Raw genomic sequence first — 20,409 nt, 5'->3', positions numbered from 1 at the left:
GTAATCCTGCTACTGGAGCACCACAGGAGGAATTGGAGCATCAGCACCACCACCCTCTCGACCTATCTCCATCCCACCTGCACTTTCAGGTGCCACTAAGCCCTATACGGACTCCGCCGACTCTTCCCTACTAGCTACTGGGTCAGTATGTGCACCTTGAGAAGACATCCTACATTAAACAATTCAAGTATTAGAGACATCTCACAATCAACCTATTACCCTAGAAACGTAAAGCTGCTCTTATACCACCCAAATGTAGCACACCTACTCACTACATTTAATTAGCACTATTTCATCCTTTCCTTAATTATAACTCATTCTTAAGTAATTCCCTTTTAACCCGTAAAATAAAATTCTAATTTATCAATATAATATATATATATCATAAAAGATAATAGATACCACCAAAGTTTATATTTACTCTCACCAGATGTCCTCATGTACATAACCTCAAGCAAAGTAGTACTATAATTTTAAAAGTAAACCCGATAAAAGATTAGAATTTTTAACAACCAAACAGCCAAAAACTCCGACTTCAGATATCACGACTGACCCACCTAATAAGAACGACGGCACTGCTCAAAGTCCAATATGGCTAGTCAATGTGACCTATTCCCTGAAAAGTACGTGGCAAGGAATGAGCTGCCTACTCAATAAGTATAGCTAACCAGTCTATATATATACATAGACCGCAAGTCACGTACAATGCAATCACATCAATCAACAAATATTTGTCATATAGCAATAGCAGATATAAGGAATAATGTATGCCCATGACTGTACATCAATCAATATTTGACGTTATTGTTTATTAACTAAAGGCCATACTTACTCTAATTAGAGTGCATTAATCAATGATTTCACTGGCTATTATCATCATCTCATCAACGTCATATCATATATAGCACAGGATACCCGCTGTATGTGATATCTCGCACTCTCTACTCCAATATGTAGCAATATCAACACTTGACATCACAAAAAGCATGGTATCCCCACCCACCTCAGTGTGAAGCTAAAAGCACAAGATATTTCCCACTACTCGGAATACCCTGGTACCCTACGCGCCATGGTACCTAACTAAACTCATATATTTTTCATATTACATCATCAATCACATTATCGTAACCATTGACTATGTTCTCAATTAGGTAAGTACCATTTTTTATTTCAATTCACGATCATCATTCTAATCTCTGTAATAATTACTTACTCAGTAATAACTTCTTGATTCGATTTTATACAACAATCAATTATACGATCACATAATCATACCACTCTCACGTTCATTCATTACAAGCATATATGACACATAGTAGCAATTCTACCGATATTAAGGTAATATAACAAATAGTCCACAGCTACTTATACAAGAACCAATATATAAAATCCATGTATATAAATATTAAGCCAAGTTCACCATCAAATATAGGAAGCAAATATATATAATACCAAACATATCAATATATATATAAACTCAATTGGCTATACTTACCTTAAATCCCAAAATGCTTCCATTTCACAAGGGACTGCTCAATCCTCTATTTTGTCGTCACGCCCTATAATATGATATTATACATATAATCAATATATTTAGAATATTATAAACTCTAAATAAGATATTATATAATGTTCCTATATTTTTTAACAATATTTTAATATTTCATTTATATTAAAGTCCAAATACATTTTCCATTTTTTTAAATGACTATATTTTCTAAGCTTCTCAAATATATATTTAATTTATCAACTAATTCCTAAGAATTTATTTAATCAAACACCTTATATATATATAATTGTCGTTTTTAATAACATCCCTAAATTAGAGTATTGTTAAACCTCTTTTTCCCTATTTAATAACATAATATTTCTCAATTATAATTTTCAGAATATTTCTATAAATTTTCTACCAATTTATCATTATTATATAATTTAATTAAACAATAATACCTAGAATTACATATTTGGTTAATCATTTCGATGGAATTGTGTAAATTAACTATAATAATAATTAAATCTAACAAATTTAATAATTTAATTTAACTAACTATATCATTTTTATATCAAATGTGATATTTACTTCGACATTAATTTAAATAGCCAGAATCGTAAAATACTCCACTTAAATAATTACTAATAATTTTAACTTAACAAATTCTTACCTGTTTCAAAGTTGCAGCGAAGTCGAAATTGGAAATAGAGTTTCCTTTACTTTTGTCCATGAAATTTATAAAATAGAGAGAGAGAGAGAGTGAGGCGGTAGCTTGGGTGGGGCTTTGTACCCGCATGGTCTTGTGCCACCAATTCCTCATTTCATTCTTTCTCTTTTTCTTTTTTTATATTTTATATTTTTAATAATTACCATTGCGTGCTTTCTAATTTTCTAATTAATATAATTTACTTTCAAAAATTATAACGAAGTCCAAAGTAATCCGTTCAAGTTTTATTATATCCCAATTTTAATATATAATTTATTTATAATTAATTTTAAATTTTTAAATAATTATCAATTAATCTCCTAATTATGTGAAAAATTTTACGGACGTCACAATTCGGCACCTAGTCAATCAACCCATTAAGATCGCATAAACATTCCACGTCTATCGCCGATGAAACATGACACTCATCAAATAAATGCGACTCTTAATGCAAGCCTTAGTAGGACTCTCAATGCCTAGTCTCGAGGTCCTCAACTTGAAACATTTCAGACTCAAGCCTAAACAGTTGGTTTCATGACTGCCATTCAATGCGCAGTCCAACTGTTGCATGATTGTTAATGTGGTCTATGGGTATCTGTTGTGATGTCCAAGCAATGCTTGATATAATTTGGCAAGCAAAACAGACACATGTGCCGGAAACGAATACTTACCATATTCATCGGGACAATATTACATAAATAAAATTTGCTTGAATGGTTCTCAAAATAGTCAATCTAATAGGCTTTTGATCACCTATTTCAACACTTATACCCAAGTGCCCCAGTCTTGAAACTATGAACCACTTCCGTCCTATCTACCTCTGTAACACTACTTATAAAGTAGCTTCTAAAGCGATAGCTAATAGGTTCAAACCGTTTCTCTCTTGCATTATTTCTGAAACCCAATCCGCCTTCTTACCTGTTAGACTTATTACTGATAATGTCTTAGTTGCTTATGAAGTCAATCACTACTTAGCACATAAGGACTGGGGTTCGGTGGGTCATGTCGCCATTAAGTTATACCTTAGTAAGGCTTATGATCAAGTAGAATGGATCTTCCCTAGGAGAGTGCTTGCTAGACTAGGTTTCATTCTTCCTTTATCTCTTATTTGTTATTTTGTGTCCATTGTTTCTTACTCGGTTATGCTTTAGGATCAGAAAATGGTTACTTTTATCCACAACGGGGGCTCCATCAAGGAGACCCCCTATCCCCTACCTATTTTTGTTTTGTGTAGAGGTACTTAGTAATCTCGTGAGTCAAGCCGAAGCAACTGGTGTAATTTATGGGGTGGCGGTAAGTCGTGGAGGGCCTCGGATCTCTCATCTACTTTTCGCGGATGATATGTTGCTCTTCTATCAAGCCTTGTAAGAGGTTATGCATCACATTCACTGTATATTGGGCAAAATAGAGGTGGTCTCGGGCCTTAAAGTTAACCTTAAAAAATCTTTTTTAGTCTGCTGCAAGAATGCTCCGAGTTTAGGATGAGAGGCCCTTGCTGGAATCCTTGGGGTCCCAGTGGAGGCTAAAACGAGAAGTAGTTGGGCATGCCAACAGTTGTCGGATGATCGAAACGGGAGGTTTTTTTAACATTAAAGATAGGGTGTGCTCTCGGCTCCAAAGTTGGAAATGTAAAAATCTATCACAAGCGGAGAAGGCAATCTTGCTTAAATCGGTCGTCCAAACGATGCCAACATTTGTGATGAGCTGCTTCATGGTGCCACACTCTATCTGCCAGGACATTGAAAGCATGATTGCGGATTTTTTCTGGCACAACAAAGAGGTACGGTAAATTCATTGGATTGCTTGGGATAAAATTTGTGCTCGCAAAGAGGAGGGGGGACTTGTTCTGAAAATTGTGTACTTTTAATCTTGCGATGCTCGCCAAGAAACTTTAGCGGATTGTTTTCCATTCGCACAACCTACTAGTTGCATGCTCAAACACAAGTACTTCCCCACATCCGATTCCCTCACTGTTCAGGTTTGTCAAGTGAGCTCGTTCACGTGGAGGAGCATTCTGGCAGCGCAAACTGTGATACTTCTTGGGTCTAAATGGCAGATTGGAGATGGAACGTCGATTTATATGTGGTCAGGTCGTTAGATTCCTAGGCCCGTTTCTTTTTTAGTCATTACTACTCCCAATCAACTTCCTTTTAATGAAACAGTGGCTTCTTTGTTTGATGGAGGGGATTAGAACGAGGCTCTAGTTGAGACTATCTTCAAACCTAAGGATGTGGAGTTGATTTTGAATATTCCAACGAATCGTGGACGCCCAGATGCTCTTAGGTGGCATTACGAGCAACACGGGTGCTATTCCTTGCGTAGCGTTTATCTCGTCATGATCAAAGAAGGTGGTACTTGGGGCACCTCTGGAGCTTCGTCGTCGTCTTCACACTGTTCGAATGTATCTGGTGAGCAGTTGTTCCCCCAAAGGTGCAACTGTGTTGCATGGAAAATCTTTCATGAGGCGTTGTCTACAGCAGCTCGCTTGGCACCATGTGGTGTTCGGATAGACGATGGTTGTCCTTGGTGTAGTGATGAAGTCGAGGATGTCCTTCTTCGTTGTCACTATCCTCGCTTGGTGTGGGCACTTTCTAGTCTCCCTTATAGTCAGTGGTAGTGTGCTCACAATAACCCGGAACTTTGGCTCCGAGCGTTATACAGGAATATGGATAAGGATGGTTTATGTCGTGTCTTTCTCGTTTGTTAGTTTCTACGGTAGGCTCGTAACAAGTTGATGTTTTAGAACACAGACCTGCCTACTAATGCTCACATGGCTCGTGTTCTTGGCTACTAAGCATGCTTGCAGAATCGTTATCTGGATGCTGAGCGTCAAGATGCGACAAGGCAAGCTTTCCATAGAATTCTAAATATTGACAATGTTTAGTTGTTTGTTTCATTTCTATTTATTTCTTTCTGGGTATTCGTTTTTTGTCTTTGTGCTGTTTGCGTATATTGATTCTTTGAATTTTCAGCAAAAATATCACCATTTTCTCTCAAAAGTACTATTATATATATTTAATATATTAATACATAAATATATATTTATATATAAAAATATTAATATATATAATAAAATATTATCTTACTTCGTCGAACTGATGAACCATGGACACTCCCACCCACCCTCCTTGTCATGCCCCCTTGCCCTTCCCCGTCCTCTTCAACACTACTGCCGGCCCCTCCTTTCCTTTCTCCCCAGATTTTTCACTGCCCTCTTTTCTCCCAAATAACATCGTCCTTTCCCCCTCCTTCCTGCTCCCCTCCCCTTCTCTCTCTCTCTCTCTCTATATATATATATATAGATATATAAATAGACTAATATATTCAACTTATTATATAAATATACATTTTCTCCCCAACCACGTCGTCCTTTCCCCTCTTTCCTGCTCCCCTCCCCTTTTCTCTCTCTCTATATATATATAAATATATATAGATATATAAACATACTCATATATTCAAATTTATTTGTTATCCAATGTATATAACTTTAGTTGTATACTTATTTAAATATAAATCATTGATTCAAATTAAATAAAGTATACGTTGTTGATTTATTAGTTAAATTTACACCATGGATTGAAATCAAGATCCAACAATTTTTAAATAAGGGAATAAATATTATTTTAATTTTAGATTAAAATTTTTCTAAAAAAATTAGGGTAAAATGCAAAAATCCACATTGTATTTTTATGAAGTTGCAAAAAACGACCCTATATTAAAAAAGTTAGGCTTAAGACCCCCTGTGATATATATAATTCAACATAGAAAACTCCATTCTTTCAATTTTTTGACGGGGAGTAGGATATTTTACTAGTCCACATACGAGCACTAAAGTTTTTTTTTTTTTCCCACCCACTTTTAGCAAGCGAGAATGTCAAAATCGATCTAATTTCTAATATAAATAGCACAAGCGGCATTTAATAATTGCAATTTGACTTTAAACAAATAGCAATAAATTATATTAGTTAAACTTTTACTATAATTTCTTAAAAAATAAAAGATGTTTTATTATTATTTATTTACAATATACATTATTAATTAATGTTATTATTTAGTTTCACAAGTATACTACTATTTTAGTAAATTAGTATATAAATTTATTTATAAATAAAAAGTTACAAAAAATTATATATTTATATGAATAAAAAAATATTTTTTAAGTTACAAATATTTAAATTTTAAATAAGTTTTATTAGTTTTATATAATATATATAGGCGATGACAGTCGTCGTCGCATCTTTAGATGGCGGCGATGGCCACTGGGCGACAGGGAGCTTCTGCCCAGAGAAGGAGAAGGGCCACCCTTCTCCTGCCAGATTGTGAGCGTAAGGAGAAGGCCTTCTCCTTCTTTGGGCGACAAAAAAAGCGAATTATGGGGTAATGACGGCCATAGCTGTTGTCCAGATGTGACAACGGTGATTGCCATCTCTTGTGCCTATATATGTATATCACATTTATATATTTACTATTGTTTATTTTATATGGTAAATTGCAATTTACCTACCTGTGTTATAGAAAATAGGCAAACATCCCCCTTATGAAAATAAAATAGCAATTTATCCCCCTGTATTTTTCGAAATGTAGCAATTTATCCCCCTCCCCTCCTATTTTTAGAAAATGAAATACTTAAGGAGGTAAATTGCTTCATTTTTTAAAACACAGGGAGTAAATTGCTATTTATTTTTCATCGGGAAGAGCTTGCTCATTTTTAATATTAGAGGAGGGTAAATTGCTATTCACCCTTATTTTATATATAATGGCTAAATATATTTATTTATTATACAAACTTATATAGTATAAAATTATAAACTCAATTTTTTTAATATGGACCCTTGATCTTAAAGAATTTATGATTAGCTGGTTGTCATTATTCATCATTTATTTATCCTATATTATTTAAATATAATATTTAAATTTGAAAAGCTTACAGTTTGTACCCTTGATTCTTAAAATTTAAAATCAAATTGTTATGAATAGTTTATAACATCCAAAGATCAAAATTCACTAACACACATCAAACAATTATAAGAAATAAGGAAATAACGGTCCAATCACTCAAAATTCAATTATATTAGTATTTCAGGGTTTGTTTTGTTCAAGTGAGAAGAAATGGTGATGATAAGTGAAAAGGTAAAGGGAGGGAAAGAATAATACTTTTTCTTCAAGTTGTTTGACATAATTAGAATGTGACTAAATCTCAAATATTTTCTCTTGTTTGGTACGAGAAAAAAGAGACTGAGAAGAAAATACTAATTTTTATAATTATTTTACTGATTAACCCTTTCTCTTCATTTTGTATTAGAAAATAAATAAGTTATATTATACTAAAATAATTTTAGTATATCAAAATTTTTAAAACCTTATTATGAAAAATAATTCATTAAACAAGAATAAAAATATTCATCAAAATGAGTATTGAAACTATTCAATTTAAATAAATAAAATTACTACCAATGTCTTCAAATAAAGAATTCAAATTTAAATAAAATATGCATTTTTTTTATCTTTTTTGCCTTAAACTTCCACATTTTTCTCCTAATTTTAGATGAAAATAAAATTGAACCTCGAAAGAGTTTCATACACATCTAGTTTTACTTTCTCTCCAACTATTCTCCTTAACCAAATGATACAACTAGGCCTGTACACATTGTTGAGCTTGGGCCACCTTCAACCCCAGTAACCAGACCTAATAGATGGCCACATAGGTCAACCTAATATATGAATTAAAAGAAGGGAAGTCCGATCCAAGAAGTAGTGAATAGGGCTGCATGTTAGTACTAAATCAAAGGATGTATGACACTTGTCTTTCATCTAGCTAGAGTAGAAAACAATAGTTGTTGAGCAACGAAATTAAAAGGAGTTGTCAGCAAGGAGTGTAGGGGAATTCAATCACAAAAAGTTTTAGTTTCTTGTCTTATTAGCTCTCTCTCCCCCACTCTGTTTCAATTCTTGGCCCTTAGTCTAACAACTTAGTGCTTTTACTTCCTAGCAATCACAAACGGAGCTTCAACTCATCCAAGACTTGGTGGCATAACTCCTGGCCATCGTGTAGGACCTCCGCTCCACCATGGATGCTAGGCATGATTCAACCTTGGGCGCAATGACTGACCTTCAACTCAAGCTTACTAATGTTACCTCCTCTTCTAACTCAAAGCATCTTGTCACTCCTCCTTCATATCCTGCCTTAATGCCCACACCTACATAAATTGATGCTCCACCCTTGCCGCCAAAGCTACAACTGCCTCGATTTGATAGCTCTAACCCACTTGATTGGGTTTTTCAAGCCGAGTAATTTTGCACCTACTACTCCATACCGACCAAGCAACGCCTTTTGGCCTGTTTCTTGTTATATGATTGGGAACACTCTAGATGGTTTAAATGGATGCATAACAACCACCTTCTCACCATTTGGCCAGACTCTCTTAGTGCACTAGAGTTACATTTTGGCCCATTGTCTTATGAGAACCACCACCAAGATTTATAAAGTCAGGCAGCTGAGTTCTATTACGGATTATCAATTGGAGTTTGAACATCTATGTAATAGAGTCGCGGGTCTCTCTCCCGATTCCATCGTAATTGCTTTTTGTTGGGATTTCTGCTAGATATTCAGCATAAAATGGTTGTCCTTCATTTAGGTAATATCTCCAAAGCCATCGGCCTTGCAAAGCTTTTGGAGTCAAAATTGGCTAATCAGTCATACCTGGCTTGTCCTTTATCATCTGCTACACTTACTTTCTGCCGCCCAACAGCCCAGTTACTAGCATTACTACCTACCCTCCCACCACACTTCGCACTTCCACTAGCCTAGCCTCGAGCACTACTACCTATAATACCAACCGAAATATAAACAAGACGGGCCAAGGGCCTATGTTTTAACTGTGATGAGAAATTCCATTTAGGGCACCAGTGCAAGGCTAAATAATTTCTCCTCCTTCTATGGGAGGAAGAAATGGGAAAACCTGATATCATTTTTACCTCCTGATGACCCACATCCTACATCTCCATGACACAGTGTCTCATATCCTCCTCAAGTCCCATTGCACAATTGAACTTCTCTTTCTTTGCACCAGCATTTCTAACTAGCTTTAAGTGCCATTTCTGGCTCTCTCTCTCCACGCACTCTTCATGTCTGTGCCAACATTAAAAGATTACCTATCAGCGTACTCATTGATTAGGGTAGCTTGCACAACATCCTTCAACCATGAGTTGCTCACCACCTTCAACTTTCCATTGATACTATTCCATTGTTTGCTGTAATGGTTTCCAACGACACCTCTTTATATTGTTTCAGCATTTGTGAGGTTGTTCCTTTGGCTATTTAACATCACACTTTTACCATTCCATTTACCTTATCCCTATTCAAATGGTTGATGTCGTCTTGGGTGTACAATGGCTTCAATGCCTCGAGTCCTTCATTTTGGATTTCAGTTACCATCTATGCAATTCCACCACCATGGTTCTATGATCACCATTAAAGGGGACAGTTCCGTTATCTCCTCCACCACTTTCCATCAACTATGTCGGCTACTTTCTACCGATTCCATTACTTTCTTGCATGTCATTGCCATGATCCACATTAAAGGCCCTTCCACACCATCCACAAACAGCCAAACTACTCTTTCACCTACTGACTCTACAACCATCAATGTCTTTCTCGCAGACTCGGCCCAGCTTGTCCAATATTGTTAAGCAGGTTTTTCCACTTCTCATTCTTTGCCGCCCACGTGATCATCATATACACCTACTACCCCACTCCAACCCCATCAACATTAGGCCATATCGTTACCTCCAATGCCAGAGGAAGTGATGGAAAAAAATTGCGGAGATGTTGAAGGATGGCCTCATATACCCGTGTACTATTCCTAATTCATCTGCGATGTTGTTGTTAGAAAGACAAACGACTCTTAGCAATTTTGCCCCGACTATTACGCCCTTAATGTTATCACAGTTAAGGATTGTTTCCTATTGCTATGGTGGATGAGCTCATTGACGAGCTCCATGGTGCCTGATTTTTCTCCAAAATCGGTTTACGATTTGGCTACCGCCAAATCCGTATGTTTTCGGAGAGTATACTCATAATGGCTTTTCGAGCCATTGATGGCCATTATAAATTTCTCATCATGCCCTTTGGCTTAAGAAATGCCCCCTCGACATTCCAATCGGCGATGAATAATTTGCTACGATCTTATCTTTGAAGGTTCGTTATCATTTTTTTTATGTATCTTGGTTTATAATATTACTTGGATAAAAATCCTTTTCACATTTACTTTGATATTGGAGTCACTGCTCAGTAATTAATTGCTAAGTTCTCCAAATGCACTTTCAATATGCTATCTATTGATTACTTATGGCACGTTATTTCGGTTCATGGAGTGCAACCTGACCCACAAAACTTCAAAAAAAAGCAAGAAACCCGCTTTTTTAGTATGAATGATGAGTACCAATGAATAAGATAGAATGAAAGAGGAACTCCATTCGCTATCTAAGATAAGCAAATCAATCCCACTGTTATGTATAAAGTTTATGGTGTCCATTGGTGCAAACCCAATCACCTGAATTTAAGATGAGAAGCAATTCTCTATTGGTAGTAAATGATTATCCATTAATCGGAGCAAATTTGTTGAAATTAAAAAAAAAACATAAAAACAACGTTCTTACTCAGTCAAGAACAAACTACAGAGGTCAGCTACCTAGCTAACTTTCACAATTAAATACCGTTATTATATAAGTGGGTTTGATTGTGAAAGACCTGTCACTGGTTAATTCATAGGTAGAGCCAAAGAGTGTGGTGTGAATTATACAAGTTTCCAAAAATATTGATTAAATGAAGTAAATGCTCCTGTGTATAGAGAAGACCTCACCGTTTAAGAAGTAACCACAGAAACGATGGAACCCAATATTTCTTTATCCATTTAATTTTTTATTTTATTGACTATATTTTTTACATCTAGCAAAAGAAAATTTCTTATTTCTTTTATTCCATAATAAACTACCTAAAAAAAGAAAAAATATACACTCATGGCCCACCCCTCAATCTAGTATAGATTTGAGTGCCTTCTTAAGCTTGGCAGGTTTATACCAACGGTCTGTGAGGGGCTATGCCACCATCGCCGGCCCTCTCACAGATTTGCTCAAAGCGCGGGCATTCGCTTGGTCTTCTACAACAACTTGGCCTTTGAAAGTCTGAAAGCCTCCCTTGTTCTCCACCGATTTTGGCGTAGCCTAATTTATCAGCTCCTTTTAATGTCACCAAGGATGCTCTGGGATTGGCAGTAGGTGTTGTTCTATCCCAAAACAACCACCCTCTCTGTTTCTTTAGCAAAATGATGAGCCCTCAAATCGGCCTACGTCCGGGAACTATATGCCATCACCGAGGCTATCAAGAAATGGCGACAATATCTATTAGGTAGGCCTTTCCGCATTTACACGGATCACAAAAGCATTAAGGAAATTAATGACACAAATTATACAAACTCCTGAGCAACAGAAGTGACTTTCAAAGTTGATTGGCTATGACTATGAGATACACTACAAAATAGAAAAGGGAAACATTATGGCTGGCGCATTATCAAGGATACCTTCCTTCCTTCCAGTCAGCTCCATTTCCTTATATTTATCACTGCCCTTCACCAATTCTATGCTCAACATCAGCTTGGAAAAGATTTTATCTCTCAGGTATCCCAACATATATCTCACAAACCCTGTTATTTGTTGTGAAATGGCCTCCTATATTTTATACATTGTCTGCTTATTCCACGTGAGTCTAATTTGACCCCAAAGCTCATAGTCAAGTTCCACTGGGAGGTAAATCGAGTGTCAAAGCTACTATATCCAGACTAGCAACTGACTCTATTAGCTAAAAATGAAGGATGACATTAAGAAAATTGTGGTTAAATGTGTGGTGTGTAACCAATGCAAGTACTCCACCTAAATACCTTATGGTCTCCTTCAACCACTCCGATTGCTAGCCAAGTTTGGGAGGAAATCTCCATGGATTTTATCACACATTTGCGTTCGTCATCTGAAAAAATGGTAATTTAGGTGGTGGTGGATCAACTCACCAAATTTGCACACTTCGTCACCCTTCCAACATATTTCACTGTTGTTAGCTTGCCCTCGGCTTTTCTCACAGAAATATACCATTTACACGGCATACCTAGGGTGATTGTCAGTGACCGCGAGTGCTTATCATCCTCAGCCGGATGGACAAATCGAGGTCCTCAATTGTTGCCTTGAGACACCTGCGCTGCTTTGTTTGCAATGAACCTAAAAATGTGGGTCAAGTTCCTTCCTTTGGCGGAGTATTGGTACGACTCTTCCTTCCACAGTGCGATTGGCATGCCGCCTTTCCAAGCTCTCTATGGCAAAACCCGCCATCCCTCCCTTCTTACTCGTCGAAAAACTCAAATATAAGTTCGCTTGATAAATCCCTTCAACACCCTTAATGAATCCTTCAGGTCCTTTGCTCAAACCTACACAAGGCAAGATAATGCATGACAAACTAAGCAAAAAAAAAAAAAAAAAAAGAAACAGAAAAAATGGTCTGATAGGGAATTCGAAGTGGGATTGGGTCTACCTCAAGTTACAACAATATCGCCAGCAATTAGTGGAGCGCCGCTCATACCAAAAGCTCGGCAATAGGTATTTCAGACCATTTCGTGTTGCTAATGAATTGGAGCTACCACCAACCATAAGAATCCATCTAGTTTTTCATGTGTCACTCCTCAAATCATGCTTTGGAGATCCCCCGACTCTAATTGCTCCCTTGCCGCAACTGTCCGACAAACCCTGCCGACTGATGTGCCATCTAAAATCTTGGACTCTCCTTTCTACACAAAAGATCTAAGGCAAACTAAAGAAATTCTGGTTCAATGGCACAAGCAGACTGAGGCAGAAGCCACTTGGGAACCGCTGGAGAATTTCATAGCCCAATTCCCACACTCTAGCCTTGTGGACAAGGCTGATTCCAATGGACCGAAATTGATACAACTGGGCTTGCATACATTGTTGAGCTTAGGCCACCTTCAAACCCAGTCACCAGGCCCTAAAGAAGGCCATAGAGACCAGCCCTATATATGAACTAAAAAAAGGGAAGTCTAATCCAACTAGTAGTGAATAGGGTTGCATGTTAGTACTAAATCAAAGGATGTATGACACTTTTCTTTCATCTAGTTAGAGTAGAAAATAATAGTTGTTGCGCAACATAATTAAAAGGGAGTTGTTAGCAAGGAATGGAGGGAAGTTCCCAAAATGAAAAATTTCAATTTCTTGTCTTATTAGCTCTCTCTCTCCTCCACTATGTTTCAATTCTTAGTCCTTAGTCTAACACCAAACCATCAAAATATTTTTCTTATATATTCATTTTTACTTCAACTTTTCTTATGTACCCACTTTATACCCTACACAAACAAACTCTTAGAAAGTACAATGGAGCATATACCCTATGTTCTTATGACATGGGTTTTTTTACTTTTTTCAAAACCATAGGAGGAATTTTTGCATTTTACCCAAAAAAAAGAAAAACCTATTTTGTAACTTAGCAAACATGTTAGGATTGTTTTTACTTCATTTTAAAAAATATAGAATGATAATTTGTTTTGTTTTTATTAAATTATTTTTTTGGGAGAGGGGGGCGAGGGGTTTGAATTTCTTACACATTTCCTATCCTATATCAAATGATTTAACCCACAGAAAAATACAGAGTAGAGATCTCACTAAGCACGTAACGATTACTTGCCGTGCTCCATGTGCCCTTTAATGCATAATCCCAAATCCCAGATCACAGAATTAGCAGCAGCAACCTACATACTGATCACAAAAAGAGAAGGAACCTTCCTCTCTCAAATACTTCAAACCATTTCTTCTTCTTCTTCTTCAGTTGGCGTTGCTCTGTCGCCTCGCTGCCCGCTCCTCTCAGGTTATCATATCATTACCTAATTTGTACGATTCGGAAATTTCCCTTTCTTTTGTTTGGTGTTTTTCTCAATTTATTTTTTCAATCTTATTATTTTAACGAAAATTTATCAGGAGCTTCTTCAAGAATTAATATTCATGCATATGCAATCGGCATTTTTCAACTGAAACTTGTCTGTTATATATACTTGTATCTATGTATTTACATGCGCCTCTTGAACACAGGTATTGGGCATCGCATTGGTAAATAATGTTAATGGTTAACTTCGAACCCCATGGCCATGTATTTACGTAGGATTTATAGATCTAAATAAATAATTAGAAGACAGGAAAAACAGGTTCAGGGGAAGGTCCGTCCATTGATTACGTCGTCTATTGTGAAAGAGCACAACTGGTAAATCTGCCAGAATTATATATATTTTTCCTATGGGGTGGGGGGGACCCAAGCTCCTCTTACAAATCAATTGAGACTAGAGGAATAACTGGAAACTTGGTGATCTAGACATTTTTTTTCCAAAGAAAGGGAAAAAAGCCCTGGTGTTACACTGAGCACCTGGCCTCTTATTCTCTCCCGTCTCGACTGCTGGTATGTGCTTTCTTCTCCTATACTTCTTTCCTTCATCTTCTTGTTTCTTGTTTCTACCTCTTCTTTGGAGTTCTGCCACCACCTTTCTGTTTTCTTGGGCGTTGGATGACCTTTTCTCGATTCTCATTTGCTTTGTGATTACCAATAGAAATTTCACAAGCCGGAAGGTGCAGGGTGAGATCGATCCTGTGCACAAGAATAAGAAAATCCAACAAGTTTATTAATTAACTAATTTGATGTAATTCTCTACCTGCTAGGTTGTGTTTGATTTGTTAAGTTAAAACTGTAAACATCTTTGTTGTTGTGTTCTACTTGTATTTTGTAGAGATATTTTAGAGGATTACAACTCTTTGACTTAGAGGTATCTAATATTTGAATGCAGTAAATAAAAGTGAAGGGTGAGAGTCGTGAAACATTAAGAGCAACAATGGAAGGGTCACAAGGAGGAGGATCAGAGAGAGAAAAGTCCAATTCATCATCATCCACTACCCCAGTATATGCTGTCGCTACTTTCTGGAAAGGTACTATTCACACAATTTTTTTTTTTTTTTCCTTACAATTTTCTTATTATCTACTTACTTCTTGCTATGTTTCTTAGTTTATGTGCTAGGATAGTACCTTTACTGATCATTGACTGCGAATCTAGTTATATTGCTGCATATTTTACTGTGTACTTCTGGCATGTACTTAGGCCCATTACAAAGCGTGATTGGGATGGATAGACCCATCCAACCAGTCTACTCATGCGTTCCCTTTGCAATACTACGGCACGAGTTTATTGGACGGGCCAGACACTATTTGGATTATTTTTGTGATAACTTATCAGATCTCATGAAGTCTGATAAGTGATCCAGCCCATATCCAACTTGCGTAATATCAAGTTTGCCCTTTATTTTTGGTTTACAATTGCTTCTTTCCGTCAAGTTGATGGATATTTTATTTCCTTCCACCCTTATAGTAGTCATTTGCCACAACAATTTTACATTGCATTAGTGATGAACTTAGATGGTTATATTGTTTTCATTACATTTCCGTTTCTCTGTTTTCTTAACGTTGTCGACATAGTCAACAATATTGATCAACTGCTGTCTTGCAGCTTGAATTAAACTGGAGATGCTGATTAATCTAGAAGTTGCCTTTAAGATGATCTTTGAAATAAAGTATCCATGATTTGTGAAGACTTTTATGTTGCATTTATTCTTTGATAGGATGGCACTATAAAGAGATTCAGTGTACATCTGTTAGGGTCACAACAGAAAAAGAAAAGAAAAGGTTTGTTGTTTGCATTACTAAATATGTTATTTCAGTCCTTCCAGATTTTGATTTAGAGAAAGAAAGGACCATCCTGGATGAACAAGGGCTTAGAATTGTAGAAAATCAGGAGAACAGCCAGAAAAACCGTAGGAAGCTCGCGGAGAGCACTAGAGGAACTTCTTTTGTGGTTCCTGTATGAGATTCTTCTTCTTCATGCTGTGGTCTCTTAGCTGCTGACCTCCAAAACATTTTCCTTATATCTTATGCTTCAATCCCAAGGCAGGGTGTGGTCTGGGGGCACTATATAATCAACCAACTACAATATTCAATCATATATATGTTGAGAAATATGACCATTGGTTTTGATATTCACCAACTCAGCTACAACCCCCAATTGAGATTAGGTGCAACCATTCTACAACAGCTGCTTAGCATGCACTACATCGTGAAACCGATCTACTTGCCCAGATGCATAATCGTAGGGGCCCCCACCGTAATATGAACTAGGCTCTGTATCAGTAGGATACGACCTCGTACCATCATCAGGCACACCATCCTGGTTATAATGAGAAGACCTGACAGTCGGCCCGACGGCATAAAAAACCATCCTTTGCGTCTCATCACCCCAAGGCATACTCTGCACAACATGAGAAACGAGAATTTGCTCCTCCTGCAATGGGGCCGCGATGACGGCTTCAAAATACTCCTGCACCATCTTCTCTCCATGGGAAGTCCAATTATAATACTCCGGTATAAAAATTTTCATAAACAAATCGAATTTACCTCGTCTGTGATTCTGAAAACTTCATTGTTACACTTTCGACAAGGACACTTTATTTTCTCACCATCTATATATGCATGTTGAGATTTTGCCCATTCTATAAATGTAGGCACAACATCCTAAAACTCCAGAGTAAGACTGGCCATATTCGAAAGGTTCTTCTCATACATCCATCTTCTCAACTGTCTTAACATGATGATAAGTCCTACACACACACACACATATATATTGATTATTATAACATTAAATTAAATTGACAAAATTACAACAAATATAATTAATTGACATATGAAAGGTTAAAGTTGTTACCTGATCAAAATAACTCCAAATATCAATCAAAATTCGAAACAGATTGATGAACAAGAGTAAAAAAATATTAGTGGTATAGTGAGATATAAAAAAATTCGAGAGATTGAGAAAATAGAGAGAAACTAAGAAGAATAGAAGTAGAATAGAAGAAGATAGTGAGAGTAAATGGAAAGAGAGGAACACATTTATATAAAAAAATTTCGAACGGGCTTTGGAACAGGTATAGGAACACATATTTAGCCATTAAAAATAGTCGTTAATTTAGATTTTGCAATGTTACTTATGACTGGCATAGGAACGGTCATTCCGACCGTTGAAATATAGCCATTGTATTGGAACGGTATTAATAATACTGAAAAAATAATACAAAAAAACTGTTCCAATGTGCACCAGGTTTTGGAACGATTTTAAAAACACATAACTTCTTAAATAAAACTAATACTTTGGAACGATTTTTTGCATAATTGATTAAGGGTGTTCAAAAATCGTTCTAAATTGTACCTCATCTTAAAATATATTTTCAAACTGTCATTTTCTGAACATCCATTGCAACACATATCGGAACAATTGACTCAAGACCGTTTCTAATTCTAATATAGTGTTCCAAACACTGTTCCAATCCTTTACCGTTACTATTTTGGAATAACAATTGGAACAAATTTAGTAACTGTTTGTTTGTAACTCATCTTGAAATGGTGTAGCCGTTCCAAAATTGTAACAAAAAATAAATATTGAAGATGACATCATGTTTCAATATCCATTTATGATGTGTTTCAAAACTCCTTCCAAAACCAAACGCGTTTTAGAACGATTCCTCTGTGCGTGCCAAATTCCATCCTCTTTTTGTAGTGTTTATAGTTAATATGTATCTAGTGCGCTCGGGCATTAATTATATATACGTATGTATATATATATATATATATATATATATATAAAAGACTTATTCATTAATCCAAACTTGAATGCGTCTGCATACACAAAATAATGCAAGCAATCTTACATATTATATATAATATAACTAAATAATTGTTTACATATATGGAAAAGAGAAGTCAACCATATTATAAAAGATGAAGATGAGCAGTTTAACTTCAAGTTGACAGGGATGAGTATATCATAATCCTATCAGGGGCATGCAATTGGTTGCAACGTTTTTAATTGCATGACAACACACAGAAATTATATATCAATCATGACTTTTTTTGAGAGAATATATGAATCATGACTTGAATGGTTGTAAGTAACCATATTATAATTTTGTAGGTCACATATTAATCAGATAACTCCGAGTAAAAGGGATGACATATGAAAGAGAAAAATGCAATTTGAGGTCTATAAATTGGGAATTAGTTTACTCCTGTTTAAATTAAAGTTTATATTTTAGTCTTGTAATTTTAAATATTATGACAGTTTGAGTCTTTTTCGGCTTATTTGATCGAAAAATTCTATATCATGAGGCATGTCACACTACAAGAAAAGAATAATTTATTGAGATTGAAATTTGGGACGATCAAAGTGGTCGCAAAATCCCTCCCACATTCCCCGACGATTTTGTCATGTATTTTATTACTTTCCAGCGGATTCCTTTGATAGACGGAGGAATTGCACAATAGAAAGAAAAAGTCGTCACAAATTTTGTTGCTAATCGTTGAAAGTTAGTCGGATTTTTTTAAAAATATTGGGACGAAATTTTTTACAGCATGTCGTCAGTCCAAAATTTGCGGCAGAATTTCTAACCACTTGATGGTCACAAACTCTAACAACTATTTTGGAATGGAATTTGTGATGGAATCATATAAAAAAATTAATTTCAAAATAATTCAAACGAGCGCTAAAAGCAAAAAAGGGGGAAGGAAAATTTAAAGTTTAAATAAATTCAAAAAATTTGTTCGAAATTTTTGTCAAATTCCATTCCAAGAAAAACGATTATAATTTTTCAGATACGGTATATCTACATCGACAAACTGAATTTATTTGAAACTTAAAGAAAAATAATTTGAGATCAAGATAATCATATCTAACGGTCAAATTTGAAATCGGATGGTTCGCTTGAACAATTCAATGTAACAATAATTGATAATTATAACAACATACTTATAAGTAGTAACATTCAATTTTCATATTCTTTTTTTTGTGAAGTACGAAAAAAATATTATTTTGGGTTGTAATAATTATTAGTCAATGATGAAAAATTATAGGTCCTAAACATAATTCTGTTAATTGTTTTTAATTTTTTGAATTAACTAATAGAATATTTTTCGACTGGCTTTGGAAAGAAACTGGAATGGATTCAAAATCTCTATAAAAAATCAGCCAAAAAATGTAGTTCGTGTTCATTCCAAAACAGTAACATAATTTTTCAAAGATGATATATTTACATCAGCAAATCAAATTTGTCTGAAATTTAAAGAAAGTAATATAGGATCAAGATAATCATATCTAGTGGTCAAATTTCAAATCGGATGGTTCGATTGATGATAACTTTGCAATTATCATGATTTTATAGCGATTTAATCTTTCTTTTTAAGCCAAAATATTCCTAATTATGTGATTTTATTGCATATTCAACAAAAAAGGAAGATTACAAGGAAATTTCTGTAGAATTGACAAAGCGTGCCCACGCTTAGTGGAGTAGTCAACTCGGGATAAGGATAAGCACGAGCGATTTCCGCAAGAGATAAAGGAATCAAATGTTTAGATTTAGAAAGGATTCTTTAAAGCTTATCTCTTGTAATTTATTTACCTTTTTAGAGTTTATCACGTATCTATCTCCCCACTACGTCTAGATTCGTAGGAGACTTTTATTATAAATAGGGGGGATCTCTTCATTTGAGGGGATTCGGTTATTATTTAGAACTCCATAGAATTCTTGTTCATCTTTTCTCTTTTATTTTTATTTTACAGTCGGAATTAATGGAATTCCACTTTTTAGTGTGTTCTTCCATTAATATGTCCAGCTAAATTCCTTATTTCCTGGTTAAGGTATGGTGATTGCTTGATTCCTCTGCATGTTGCTTCCTTGTACCAACCCGTTTTGGAGATTCGGGACTTACCAGCAATAAATTTGTCTTCCACGTACTCTCTGAATACTTTTTTCATGGTGTCAGATGGCTTTCACACGCTAATTGCATTCAAGGCTGGGTTTACTTCGCATACCAAGCTGTTTTAAAATTGAATATCTTGAAAATAAGTGCAACCAAGCTGTTTTAAAATCTGACCTCAGGCATCATATAATTTCGGGGAACTAGATCGAATACTCCCTCAGTTCCATATTGAACTGACATGGAGCTTTACATAGATTTTTTTTTAAACGTGCACCTACTTTTATTTGAACTCAAGACCTCTAGTAGGAAATTTGAAGGTCAATC

At 35.6% G+C, this 20,409-nt stretch overlaps 1 long non-coding RNA gene across 3 annotated transcripts; it reads left to right on the top strand.

Annotated features, from left to right (window-relative positions):
* On the top strand, window positions 13,897-16,177 carry LOC105165887. Of its 3 annotated transcripts, none has more exons than XR_848114.2 (4): window positions 13,897-14,115; window positions 14,337-14,697; window positions 15,080-15,218; window positions 15,389-16,177. It is a non-coding gene; the product is annotated as an uncharacterized LOC105165887 (long non-coding RNA). The 3 variants fall into 3 exon arrangements; XR_002287409.1 differs by having other exon boundaries at window positions 16,005-16,157; XR_002287410.1 differs by having other exon boundaries at window positions 16,014-16,156.

This window comes from Sesamum indicum, linkage group LG7 (genome assembly GCF_000512975.1).
Source record: "Sesamum indicum cultivar Zhongzhi No. 13 linkage group LG7, S_indicum_v1.0, whole genome shotgun sequence".
Classification (NCBI taxonomy): Eukaryota; Viridiplantae; Streptophyta; class Magnoliopsida; order Lamiales; family Pedaliaceae; genus Sesamum; species Sesamum indicum.
Note: the sequence above shows the minus strand (reverse complement) of the source record. Positions and strands in the feature narration are given on the sequence as shown.